A 13907-nucleotide genomic window follows, 5' to 3' on the forward strand; every position below is an offset into this window, starting at 1 on the left:
GATTAATATCTCAAAAAAAAACTCGAAATACAAGCAGCTTTTTGTATAATAATACTCGCAGACAGAAGTAAGTATATAATAATTGCTTACCAGCAAGTAATCCGCAAGCCCGTTTACCACATAAAAAACTTCCAATGCAACATTGCTATGCAGATATTTCAGATTCCCATCGGTTTTCTTCCCCCATTGCCCAATGTTAACCAACATCTAATAACAAACCCAATTTGTATGTCTGCTGAATCGCATATCTTTTCATTAATATGCGTGTAAAAAGTGGTAATTCCTAGCGGTGACCGCTGCGTGAGACCTGCGCTAGCGCACTGTGGATACGACACAGACAGAATAAAAAGTAATTCATTCTTTGTTATTTTTTGTTTCATTAACCAAACATACAAACCTGCAAGCGGCACATAAAGATTTATATTTTTTTTATAAAAAAAAATAAGTCTTGGTACAAAACCGCCGTGTACATTATAATCAACAAAGTTAAAACTAAACATTGATTGTTTTGTCACAAATACATTTCTTTTACCCTTTTTAGTGACTTACGACGATACTCACAACATTAGAACATTAAATTTGGAAAATTGTGTTGTAACAGACATACATTCTTTGTATTCAATTTTAGTATAATAAGCGAGGCGATTTGTTTCATGCCATTGCGACAAACGTAGTTTGAAATGACTATGGCGTAACTAAAGTTGGTATTTTATTCACCCCAGTGCACCCTTGCTTGCAATGTTTTTCCATGCTCTAACTTTTAAACGCAAAGGAGTTGAGATACAAGGATAAAGAGCTAAAAATAATAGATTGTACAGCAAGAGCATAAAACGAGCCATTTTACCCAAGACGTTTATATAGGCCACGTCGGGAACAGGGGAAAATGGGTTTAATGCTCGAGTTTTACACTCTGCTTTTCACTTCAATGGAACGTCGAATGAAATAGCAACAGTGAAAACAATTGTTCACTTACTATGTACCTTTTATTTTTCATGCATTGCTACATAATTATAAATTTTTATTGATTTATTTTCATTGATTTGATTGATTTTTAGTTTTACATAAAATATAAATTATTAAAAAATATATAGAAACTTTTTTGTTTGTGGCTGTTGACACCTGATTACCTTAGTCTTAGATGAAGATTTTACTTTATGCACTAGAGCATAAAAAGTAATTTTATGTCGCCTAGATCTAGCATAAACACGAACTTTACGAGCATGAGAAGTGAAAAAGATAATTTGTAAATATAAAAAGATAATTGTACTTAAAGTGAGTTACGATGATATTCCTTGCAGGTGTCGACATGTCCAATATTTTCTAGTAATCAAACTGATGTACTAAATAGCATACTATTTGTTTAACTACCCAATTATCAAGATATAGGAGTACTAGAGTTTACCCTAGAGTTACTGTGTAATCCCAAAATTTATGTCGTGGTCTTCGTTGAAGTTGTGGTAAGAACAACTGTCCAAAATTTCATTACTCTAAACCCAGCGGTTGAAATTTCAAGATTTTATCCCTATCCCGTGGGAATATCGGGATAAAAAGTAGCCTATGTGTTATTCCAGACGCCCAACCGTTTTAGCTTGAAGGACTAACAAACATACACATACACGAACTTTCGCATTTATAATATACCTACACACACAAAATAAACATTATCATACACAATACCTACAAAATTAGGTATATTGGATGAATACAATGAGGGCTATCGCGTATGAATTCGCCGCTAGAGACGCTAGTGTAGCGTGAGGTCTCCGAAATGTCAAATCTCATAGTTTTTGGGTGAGCTACGCGGGTTTATTTCTAATTAGAATAATTTTGTGAATATTTTGCAATATCTGAAATGAATTATGGCAAATATGTCTGTATTTTGAGACAGTTTTGTCTTTCGGAAACCTTTATCCTCCCTTTTTTCCGAACAAAACGGGGACTATGCAACACTGTGGCATGCTCGATATTTTTATGGTACGGTTTTAAGGTGTACTAAATATGATTTTAATCCAAACTTTGTTTTCACGCCCGTAATAACAGACTTTGAAAGCCATACTTAAAAACCTCACGCAACAGTGCGCCATCTAGTGAGACAAAAAACGATAGCCCTCATTAGGTATGTATGTAGAGTTTTACCTTAAGGAAACACCTTAGTTGGCGAGATAAAACATAACTCAAATGAAACTCTTAAAAAACACAATCTTACTTAACAATACTAAAATAAATCAAAGCAACACGTCCTTTCGCGCACACGTCTTACGTCTTTCTCCGACACTCATTCACTCCATCTCCCTCATTCGATCATCATTCAGCATATCACTCATTCCTACATATACCTACATCATACATTAACAAGGCAGTCAGTGATACATAAGGCTTCTTTATATTTTCATAAAATACTTTGTTTTAGTTGTGTACTGAAAATATGTTTTATCAATAAAATAAATAAAAATACCTAGGCGTATCCACTCTAACTAGTTGTTAGTATAAAAGCAGGAGGCTCACGCTTCACCGGTTCAGTTCATAACCGTTCGCGACGCCACTCATACGCAGGCTTAGGTATGTCATTAACCCTAAAGTGTATTTTTAATTTTGGAAAGGGCATAGAGCATTGTTTTTAAGTATTAACTACAGATAGTGCATGGTTTTCCATTGGAAAAAATTGGGTCTCTATCGGAATACGACTGCCCTCAAAGGGTCAATCAATTATTGGATTAAATGAGTGAGATTTTCATTTTCATTAATATGAAAATACTATAGTTCCCACGCGGGCCCAGTGCGGATTGGGAACGTCGCACGCACCATTGAATCGCTTCGCAGGTTTGTGCAGGTTTCCTCACGATGTTTTCCTTCACCGCAAAGCTCGTGGTAAATTTCAAATGTAATTCCGCACATGAATTTCGAAAAACTCAGAGGTGCGAGCCGGGGTTCGAACCCACGAACTGCTTGAGAGGCGATAGGTCAAACCACTAGGCCACCACGGCTTATTATTTATTTGAAACTTTATTATTTATTGTCAAATGTCAAAATCAAAGAGCCATACGATTGGTATTGAAGAAAAATGCTATGCACTTTCTGTGCTTAGGTTTAACTTTGAGAATGTTGTTCGCTTTTCACTTATCTGTGTATTTATTTTTATTTTTGGAAGCTCCATAGAGAAGGGTAAGGTTCAAAAAGTTGGACGATTTTTTTTTTGGTACCCAAATGACTGGCTGGAAAAAATTACACAATTTGTTTATCTTTGCGCAACAAGAATTTTATAATAAAACCCTGTTCACATTATTCCAGTAAATCATTCCAGTAGATTGACACTGTGCTGCTGGTTCAGTCCATTGTAGCTAATGGAATGGTTTTAGTGGAATAATGTGAAAGGGCCTGAAAGTATTTAAAAGTTCTATGAAGCAAAACTATCCTAAAAATAAACAAAAGGTATACAGCGTGTATTTTTGATACTACCTCAAACTTTAAGGTTAGTTAGTGAAGGCCCTAATAATCTCATTTTAATATCTTTTAGTAAAAAAATAACTTATTATTTTCCTTGCAAAATTAATTAGCATGCAACGTGATATTGCTTTGTTTTTATCCAAAACGTTGCACTTGTTAACGTGACAGCTGTCACAGAACGTTTCTCTCTGGTATCAAATTATTGTACGCATTACATTGCTGCTCGAAAATATTTCAAAAATTAATTACGCTCTGGTAGTTAAATTAAAATTAATAATTCGTTTTGATATCAATATATTCGTTTTATATAAATTAATTTTATAGTTTACAAAATATCTATTTATTTATGTAGTTTTATGTAGTTAATGGTGTGTAGTATGTCTTTATAACGGCCCGAGGGTTGCCGGCGGTGCTGGCTGAAAATCAGCGCTGGGGTGTTTTTAACGCTTCAGCATTATGCTGAGCCAGTGTCCGATTCACAACCGCAATGACACATACCTTTGTGTTGTTTTTTTTTTGTACCTAATAATTTTGTTGTCTTGTGTTGTGAATAAATGTATTTTCTTTCTTTCTATATCGGTTCACAGCACTTTAATCTTCGTCTGGCTACAGTTTTAGGTAATGTCAAAAATACACGCTGTTTACAATTCGCCTAAGTCTTGTCTCTGCGGAAAAGTGCATAATGCTGGCTGCATTTCCGCGCTGGATTGTGATTTTATGCCAATAAGTTGAGCGAGAAATGCCAGCCTTATGGTGAGTCATGGGTAATTTCAAATATAAAGGGAGTCTCTGGCCATGGGTCTTTAAATCCAGGGTTCGATTCTAGTAGCATAACTGAGCTACTTTTGTTCTGCTACTTTTTAAAAATATGATCACTGTAATTGATTTATTTAAGAATATAAACTTATAGAAAATACAATCACATACCTAAGAGCTAAATACTACTAAATAATACATCTACTAGCTAACTTAAATAATATTTTTATATTATGAAGCCGCGGTGGCCGAGTGGTTTGACCTATGGCCTCTCAAGCAGAGGATCGTGGGTTCAAACCCCGGCTCGCACCTCTGAGTTTTTCGGAATTCATGTGCGAAATTACATTTGAAATTTACCACGAGCTTTACGGTGAAGGAAAACATCGCGAGGAAACCTGCACAAACCTGCGAAGCAATTCAATGGTGTGTGTGAAGTTCCCAATCCGCACTGGGCCCGCGTGGGAACTACTGCCCAAGCCCTCTCATTCTGAGAGGAGGCCTGTGGCCAGCAGTGGGACGTATATAGGCTGGGATTATTATTATATATATTTATAAAAAAAGACCGCCTCGAATCGTTCCTGGCGCAAAGGTGCCCAACACGCTTGCCGCGTTGCTGCGTTGAACGGCGATAGATAGCCTTTGCACCAAGAACGACTCGGAGCGAGAGTCTAATCCCCAATCCCGCAGCCTGTTAATTTTATTATTTTCATACAAATTAAATGTAATTTTCAATGTATGCGATACAATACTAAATTGACGGCACATTGATAAACGTTTATCTTGTCAAATAAATGTCAAAAAATATTTCAAGGCCCCCGTACCAAGAGACAGCGATAGCACCGCCGTGTCCGATACACTGATTTAATAATTAAACGTTGAGGATCAACAAATGATCTAAATTTAAGTTTTTTGAAAATGTTACAAAACAAAAGTAGCTTAGTTTTGTGAGTAGAATTGAACAGAAACATCCTGTATTTTTTTATAATTGACCGAAAAGATCATGTGCGTCTGAGTTACACGGACACAAAGTTTTTACAGTAAAGCCGCAAATATGTACACAGTCTTTTGGCATTATACAAACAATTGTATGGTTCTGTCAATCAACGGATTTTTAGTTTTTTTTTAAGGAGTGTCTGGCTTTTTGTGCTCTACCCAAAAGTGTTTTACTTAAATTAACTGAAACCAATTACTACTTGAAATGTTTTTTCACTTCTCGTGCTCCTAAAGTTCAATACAATACAATACAAAGACCTTTATTGTACACCAGAAATAGTAAGCGATACAGAAAACAGATACACAGAGAGAAAATCACAAGGTAAGCAATAGGCGTTCGTGTTTATGCTGGATCTACTTAGGTGACATAAAATGACTTTTTATGCTCTAGTGCATAAAGTAAAATCTTCATCTAAGACCAAAGCAATCAGGTGTAAACAGCAACAAACAAATATGTTTGTACATATTTTTTAAAATAAATTTTAATTTATATATAACTAAACTAATTCCTCGCCATCGAAGTGAAAAGCAGAGTGTAAAACTCGAGCTTTAAATCCATTAGTACTGGCTCGGGTGGCTATATGAACGCCTCGGGTAAAATGGCTCGTTTTATGCTCTTGTTGTACAATCTACTATTTTGTGATTTTGGATTTATAGAAGAAACTAATAAATAGCGTAACAGTGTGTAGGAACTTTACACAAGCCATTGAATTGCTTCGAAGGTTTCTACAGGGTTCCTCACAATGGTTTCCTTGCCGCAAAGCTCGTGGTTTTCGAAACATTTTAGGAAAGATTATCATTGCCAAGAAGAATGCGCCGCAAGAAACTTGGCAGTTTTTTTTTTCAAAATAAATAATTACAAATAAAATACTGTACAGAGAGGTAATGCCGCCAGTGTGCTGGAGTCTATGCCGCAGGAGGGCCTCTTAGATGGAGTTTTCTATTTATAGTTAGGTATATTTACGTAGTTTTTATTTATTTTGTTTCCTATCATATTGTTGTATGTTGTGTTGTGTTTTTAAGTATGTGTCAATAAAATACTTAAAAACTACAGTACAAAAATAAACAAAAAATTACATGAAAAAAAATACAATTCAGGGATGTTATGGGATCTCTTAGTTAGAAAACTAAAACTAAACATGTTACGTAGGTACGTCAAAGTAGGTTGAGTAAGTACTTTAATTGTAAAATAATCTCTATTTATTTTGGTATAGAAATAAAATTGATCAATTTTACGTTCAGCGTCTAATTGCGTGAGTGTAACAAACAAACACACTCAATGACACTCTTATTAACGTTTATAATATTACTAGGAAAACATACACACACCCACAAACTTTCAGATTAATAATGGTAGGAAAGTAGGATTAGTAAGGATCAGGTATATACCATGCAATGACTGAACATTTTGTTATACCTATCTATTTGCCTTTTTTTATTTTAAAATGATTTACGCATGCCTTCCGCGGAAATTGATGTGGGGCTCTCTGACTTTAAAGAAGAAGAAAGAAAAAAAAATTTGCTATGGTCTAGTGCCCACCCCAGGATGTTGGGCTACCGATTCAAAATTCTATAATACGATATTTTCACACAAAAATCCAGCCCCCCCCCCCCTTAAAAATAACCTTAGATACGCCAAACAGTTAAAAAAACACAAAAGTAAAAAAAAGATTATTTATTTACCTAACTGTACCAGAAGGTACTAAAGGTAATAAAGATTCATGATTTATGATTTAGGTAAGCTTTCTGTCTTTTACGGAGCATACCCACTAAAAAAATTGAAACACCCGACTGCCTTAAAAAACCGGCCAAGAGCGTGTCGGACACGCCCAAGATAGGGTTCCGTACCCGTTAAAAAAAATGAAGTAATATTTTTTTAAGGATTTTGTTTTATTATTACGAATGTTTATTCAATAATTTAAACTTTTTGTAGGTAATTACTATTTATTTTATACTTTTGATAGCAACTACGGTTGATATCAGAGGGTATCTATTAAGAAACACATTGTTTGTTTCTCGCTACTAATGGTGTTCTTACCTAGTTGGAAAGCCACGTATCTCTATCTATCAGCGTTCCATATGTTATTTAAGATTTTTGGGCATCGAAAGAGAAATCGTCCTGTATAGTTCCTAAAAGTTATGGCAACCCAAGTTATGGTTTATGGTAACATTAACAAGTCATTACATTTTTATTCATTTAACATATCGTTATTCCGTGACAAAACCCATTAACAGAAACCTAGAGCATTCATTTGGTTCGAATAGTAAACGACAATATTTGCATTTCTAATCGTATGAGGAAGCCTGTGTAGAAACGAGGATACGCTCGCAACACGCATGCGTAGAACAGTCAATACTTATTAGTAATTAGTAATATTGGTAATCTTCAAAATTAATGATCACACGAGCGCGATTTATAATTTTTTTCACTTTTTTAATTGGTTTTTAGTTTGCCCTGTTTATTGCTGTTTCTTGGGTTAAATTTAGTAATTAGAAATAGAAATAGAAATCATTTATTCGTGACAAAGTAGCGTAGCATATCAAAAAGATATTAAAAAATTAAGAAATTTGTATGTCCCGAAATGGTCCCAAATCAGCGAAAATTGAAATTTTATCGCTTATATCTGTATATAGCACCGCTTATATATTACATATTAATCGTCCAAGACACAAAGACAACCACTCATAAGTATTCGTACAAATATCTGCCCCAATATCTGCCAAGTTTTGTAATCGATTCTCTAACTACTTGGCTATCATAACAATAATAAATCATGCAAAATCTTTGTAATATACTCGTACCAATTAAACTGACATAGTAATGAATCTTAAAAAGTAGACTAATGCGCACGCGTTGTCTTATAAAAAACATGTGCACAAAAATTACGAACAATCGAAGCTTGAAATTGTGAAATTAAAAGTACAACTTTTTTACTTCGAACTGTTTCGCTCTTTACTTCAATCAAGCCTTTTTTACCTAAAATAAACAGTTAATTATAGCAACATTTTATACATAGTATTGAACAACTTTGCTTAACGTCTTCTGCAGGTGGTAGGACCTTGTGCAAGGTCCGCCCGGATTGCTACCACCATCTTGCTCGCTAATCCTGCCGTGAAGCCGCAGTGCTTGCACTGTTGTGTTTCGGCGTGGAGAGTGAGACAGCCGGTGAAATTACTGGCACGTGAGGTATCCCATCTTAGACCTCTAGGTTGGCAACGCGTCTGCAATTCCCCTGGTGTTGCAGATGTTTATGGGCGGTGGTGATCTCTTACCATCAGGAGACCCACTTGCTCGTTTGCCATCCAATCGAATAAAAAAAAAAAAAAAAAAAAAAACGTCTAGTTAGCGTGTTGAGACGGGCAAATAATTAGTATCGTAGGTAATTAGTAATACGAAACTTCGTGTCCAGTAATGATTCTTTTGCACCAAATCTTTTTATGACGCTTAGTAGAAAACTAGTGAGCGGAGGTCTCATAAAGGGCTGTCTCCGCTTGGGAATACAGTTCAAGCCTTCTCTTTTCGAGAGGAAGCCTGTGTCAGTCACTGGGACGTCTTTAGCGTGGAGATTAGTAAGGCTTTGGCAGCACCTGCAGCGATCCATATCTACAGCATCGTCGTGACGTGATAGGTGCCTACAGGCATCAGTTTTTGTTTGATCTTACATCCGTAGGTACAATTAGTTTTTCTCTGACATAAATATATCATTTCAGAACTCAACGATCTATTTTTACAAGCTTTTATATAGTTTCACTTCACCTGCCCCGTTGTATGTCTGCCTGTAAGCAAATCTTGCAAGTTAAATTCGACCAACTTCCAGTAGTTGGATTGATTTGAAATTTGGTATACTTATTTAATTTGCGTGACAATACAATAATCTGGTAGTGTCATCCTGGTAGTCCGGCTAGGATCGTCTCCACAGGACGGAACTCTTCGACGGTTAAAGGCATCGACATGAAATTTGGTATGCTAATGTAGTTTGGGTGACAATACAAGTACAGTCAACCCAAAGTACAGTCAGCAAAAAAAGCTTGTATTAAAAATGATTTTTTTTACCAAAAACTTATTTATGCTTACGTATACACCATTGAATTACTTTGCAGGTCGGTTCAAGTGTCCTCCGAAGTTTTCGCTCACCGTACTTAAAGCTCTTGGTCAATTTCAAATGCAAGTTTGCATATGTATTTAGAAAAACTCAGAGGTGCAAGCACGGGTTTAAACCCACAATCCTCTGCTTGAGAGGCAACATGTCAAACCACTAAACCACCACGACAAGAAAAAGTAACTAAAATAAACTTGTATTCCTCGGTAATACCCTAACTATAAACCGGCAAATTAACTACACTAAAATTACTTATAATATCCTCTTCAAAGGTCAACTTTAACTGCTCGGTCAAACACATTACTGCTCTTTTGTGCGCGTTGGGTAACGTTTTGACCTTAATGATGGTCCATATGTTACAGAATTCGCCAAATTTGCTGTATTGGAACAAAATTGATTTTGGATGAGTTGCATTTTGGTCATACATTTATTTTATCAAAAGTCACGTCTATGCAAAGTAGGTACTGCTACTTTTATTGCTGCTTTTATTAAAACTACATAGCACAATACAAATACTTTTCATTCAATTCAAACGTATTTTTTATTTCATTTCACCGGTGAAAATCAAGTGGCCGTTTTTTTTTTTGGCTACTATAATAGCCTGCTGAGTCCTGACATTTTTTTAAAAATCTAGTGCTTAAGACCTAGACGTGATTGACCTGCTTTGTTATTTTGGATATTCTTAGAATTCTTTATTTAATAAACAATTTGTACTTCATAAAGTACATTCGGCCGTTATTCTTAGTGTTAATTGAACCTTTATAAAGTACTCGAGGACTCAGGAGGATGGAATATATAAAACCAAAACATATAATATTCATTACGTATAACTTCACTTTCTATATTTTTAAATATAACATACGTTTTCTATAAATTATGATGCTCATAAAACTTAATGATAAAATATATAATTTCATAATTTATAATGAGCTATGGACACAAATACATCGAGTATAACGATCAAATAACATAATTTTCGCAACCTCTAACAAGCAAAACATATAACATTCATTTAATCTTACAACGGAAAACATAACCCTCATAAATATGTACATTTTTTTATTTCACTTTTACGGTTTCCTCGCTGCTATAAAAAAACCTAACATCGAAGGCTGAGGCGGGAGCTACGTTCTGCTTCGCTCTCGCCTTAGCCTAACGAACCTATACTATTCACCCCCCCCCCCCCCCTATTGCTTACCTTAGAAAATCTCTATGTATATACTTGTTTTCTCTGTACTGTTTACTGTATTGGTGTGCAATAAAGAGTTATTGTATTGTATTGTATTGTATTGTATTCAAGTCGCTTCTGCTCCGAACCGTCTTCTTGATTTTTCTAACTTTCTTTCTGTTTTTCTTACCACACTATAAGAACACAATCACACAAACCCATCTATCGCCACCACACTACACTGACGCGTTTCGAACTCAACCTAAGCTCATCTTCAGAGCAACACAACCGTTCACCACGCTACCAGATAAGAAGGAGACCAAATAAACAAATCGTATTATGAAAAAATATATTTCAAGAAAATAAAATGTCGAATCTATCCTAAAACAAACGAATCATCCAGGCGTCAAAACTGTTTTGTTGCAACGAAATACTTAATCGCAGCACAATTTGGCGCTATTATGCGCAGACGCAACGTTGTGGGAATCGCTTGCGACAGCACGCTTGTTGAAACTAAGATGAGAATCGCAGTTGGGAAAAGTGAAATATATTGCCGAGCAATCCTTTACCGCCCTAGGGTGCAATGTCAGTCGGATTAAAACATGAAAAACGTGAATTATTAACAATTCTAAAATCCGCATTGAGCCCGTGTGGGAACTACGGCCCAAGCCCTCTCAATCTGAGAGGAGGCCTGTTCAACAATTACTTTGCTCACCCGCAACTTTACGATAGGTACTATATACATATGCAATAAATGCATGTTCATGCACCTTCTCCACATCCACACTGTAAAAACACACACATCACACAAACTCGATTATAACCACGCCACCACGTGTTTCGAACTCAAACAGAGTTCATCATCAGAGCGACACACGCATGCTACCAGATGTCAGAATGTAACAACCGTTCGTCCAGATTCTAGAGTCTGACGAATGTCCACAATTGTCATTATTTTCTGCGTTTTTCTTTTCAAACTTAATGCTTTTTATTTATGATCAACCAATCAACGATCATAGCTCATATATGTATCTTATCATCTTACCACATTCGTAACGACATACAGTCTTGTAAATACCACAAAAGGGACACACTATATCTTAAATTACAAGCTATTGATAACATAATTTCATAAACAAGGAAATGAACAGTTGAACCGCCGTAATATGTCAGAACAGGACATCGATAGGTTTGTGGTTAAAAATGTAGGTTGTAAGGACACAGTACCCTGTGACTCTACCGGTTGGACCCTTTAACAGGATCATATAATTAAAACATACATCGTACTCATAAACTGAGCGAAATTAGTTCAGCGACTTTAAAAAAATGCTCAATTCTAAGCTAGTTACGAAACTCTAATGCTATTTCGAAACCAGGGGCTACTACGAAAATCGAAGCTCTTATCTTACCATCCCTCTCATTCTCGTATAAAATAATATTAGCGTTAGCGGGACAGTACGGTACGAACTTCGATTTTCCAATTTCGTAGTAACCCTACAGGTTTGGTAGCTGCTTCGAAATTATAAATAAACTAGCTCTTGCCCGCTCTTCGAATTCGGTAATCGTGCGCTGTCCCCTCGGGAACTGTGCATTTTTCCGGGACAAAAGTAGCCTATGTCACTCTCTGGCCCATAAACTATCTCTATGCCAAAATCACGTCGATCCGTCGCTCCGTTTCCACATGAAAGGCGGACAAACATACACACTTTCGCATTTCTAATATTAGTATGGATATCATGGGACAATTGATTTAGTCCCAAAGTAAGCAAATCTTGTGTTATGAGCACAGGCCACGTATAAACGTACTTTATTAGATATACACAATGTCTTAAACAGTCAAGACTCGATAAGAAACATTACGTATTTTTCATACAAATAATATCTACCCTGACCGGGGATTGAACCCGGGAAATAAAGCTTTGTAGTCTGGTTATCTAACCACAGGGCTATCCGTTTGTCAAATAGGAAAATATGCCCGATTCGATAGCTCAATTCCTATTTCATAGCTTAGTTCCAAAACCAAAGAATATCTGCCACAAGTCTTTTAGCTTTAGCTGGCGACCGATGGCTAAGTGTATAGAGAAGCTTGAGATCACGGGTTCGATTCCCGGCCGCGGCAGATATTTGTATGAATAATACGAATGTTTGTTCTCGGGTCTTGGATATTTAATATGTATTTCGGTATGTATGTTTTTTTTATTGTTAAGAAAATCGTTTAATTTATTAATTTAATATCTAAAAATAACTTTTTATATTATTTTGTACAATTATGAGTTTACATACATAAAAAAGAACTAACCTATGATAGCTTAACTAACTATAACAATGAAAATTATAAAAAGAATACCCCGTCTAAAAGATCTGCCTGTGGCAGGGTTCCCATGACGCTGGCCGCATTACCCCTTTGGACCGCAAGTGAGATCCGCTGGGATAAGTAGGTACGCCCCAGCTCTTGGGTCCCCAGAAGCCTCGATCAACCGGGACGACAGGGCCTTTATGAAAAACTTCATGTCGGCTGACCAGGGCCCTAAGGTCTCAACAGCAAGCGCCGCAAACTCGTAATCCTTTACTATATTTATCTATATAAGTATGTTTATCCGTTGCCTAGTATCCATAGTACAAGCTTTGCTTAGTTTGGGACTAGGTCAATTGGTGTCAAGTGTCCCATGATATTTATTTATTTATTTGCAATTACTCAGTCACTATTATAAGGAGAAAAAGTTATTTCCTATAGTAAATTACGCATGACACACTCGATAAGATTAACTGCTATTATCTCAGTTCATGACACACAGACGTACAAGAAACTTATGTCAATAGAGAAACAAAAAGTATGGCTTCGCAATAGCTTCGCAATAGCAATGGACGTTTGTTTCCTTTGTGGGAAATGTAGCGACAGCATATAAAGCCGATACAAGCAAATTTTTTTAGGGTTCCTTTAAAGGCCGACAACCTTTATGTCCAGAATTGCATAGTTCACAATATAATTTTTATTTGTACTAAGGTCACTAGGTAACCGTTGGGGGAGAAAAGTCCTCGAGTGGCGACCACGAACCGGAAGACGAAGCGTTGGCAGGCCTCCCAACAGGTGGACTGACGACATTGTTAGAGTTGCGGGAAACCGGTGGATGCAAGTGGCGAGTTGTCGTTCATTGTGGCGTTCTAAGGGGGAGGCCTTTGTTCAGCAGTGGACGTCTTCCGGCTGATGATGATGATGGTGACTAAGGTCACTATATATCCATAGGTACTAATATTGTAAATGCGAAAGTGTGTGTGTTTGTATGTTTGTACGCCTTTCACGTCGAAACGGAGCCACGGATCGACGTGATTATTGACATAGAGATAGTTTATGGGCCAGAGACAAGGGCTTTTTATCCCGGAAAAATGCACAGTTCCCGAGGGAACAGCGCGCGATAACAGAATTCCACGCGAGCGAAGCCGCGGGC

At 36.5% G+C, this 13907-nt stretch overlaps 1 protein-coding gene across 2 annotated transcripts in view; it reads left to right on the forward strand.

The window, feature by feature from the left end:
• The window catches only part of LOC141443406 (U-scoloptoxin(01)-Cw1a-like), a 34071-nt gene that overhangs the window by 5655 nt on the left and 14509 nt on the right, over window positions 1-13907 (forward strand). Inside the window, exon 1 of one of the 2 annotated variants that reach the window (XM_074108668.1) lies at window positions 2520-2559. The exons of the other annotated variant lie outside the window; for it this stretch is intronic. The gene's annotated coding sequence lies outside the window, so the exon portion shown is untranslated. Of the gene's footprint in view, window positions 1-2519; window positions 2560-13907 lie in introns of those variants that run through there. 2 annotated transcript variants of the gene reach the window in all.

The sequence above is a fragment of the Choristoneura fumiferana genome, chromosome 27 (assembly GCF_025370935.1).
Source record: "Choristoneura fumiferana chromosome 27, NRCan_CFum_1, whole genome shotgun sequence".
NCBI lineage: Eukaryota > Metazoa > Arthropoda > Insecta > Lepidoptera > Tortricidae > Choristoneura > Choristoneura fumiferana.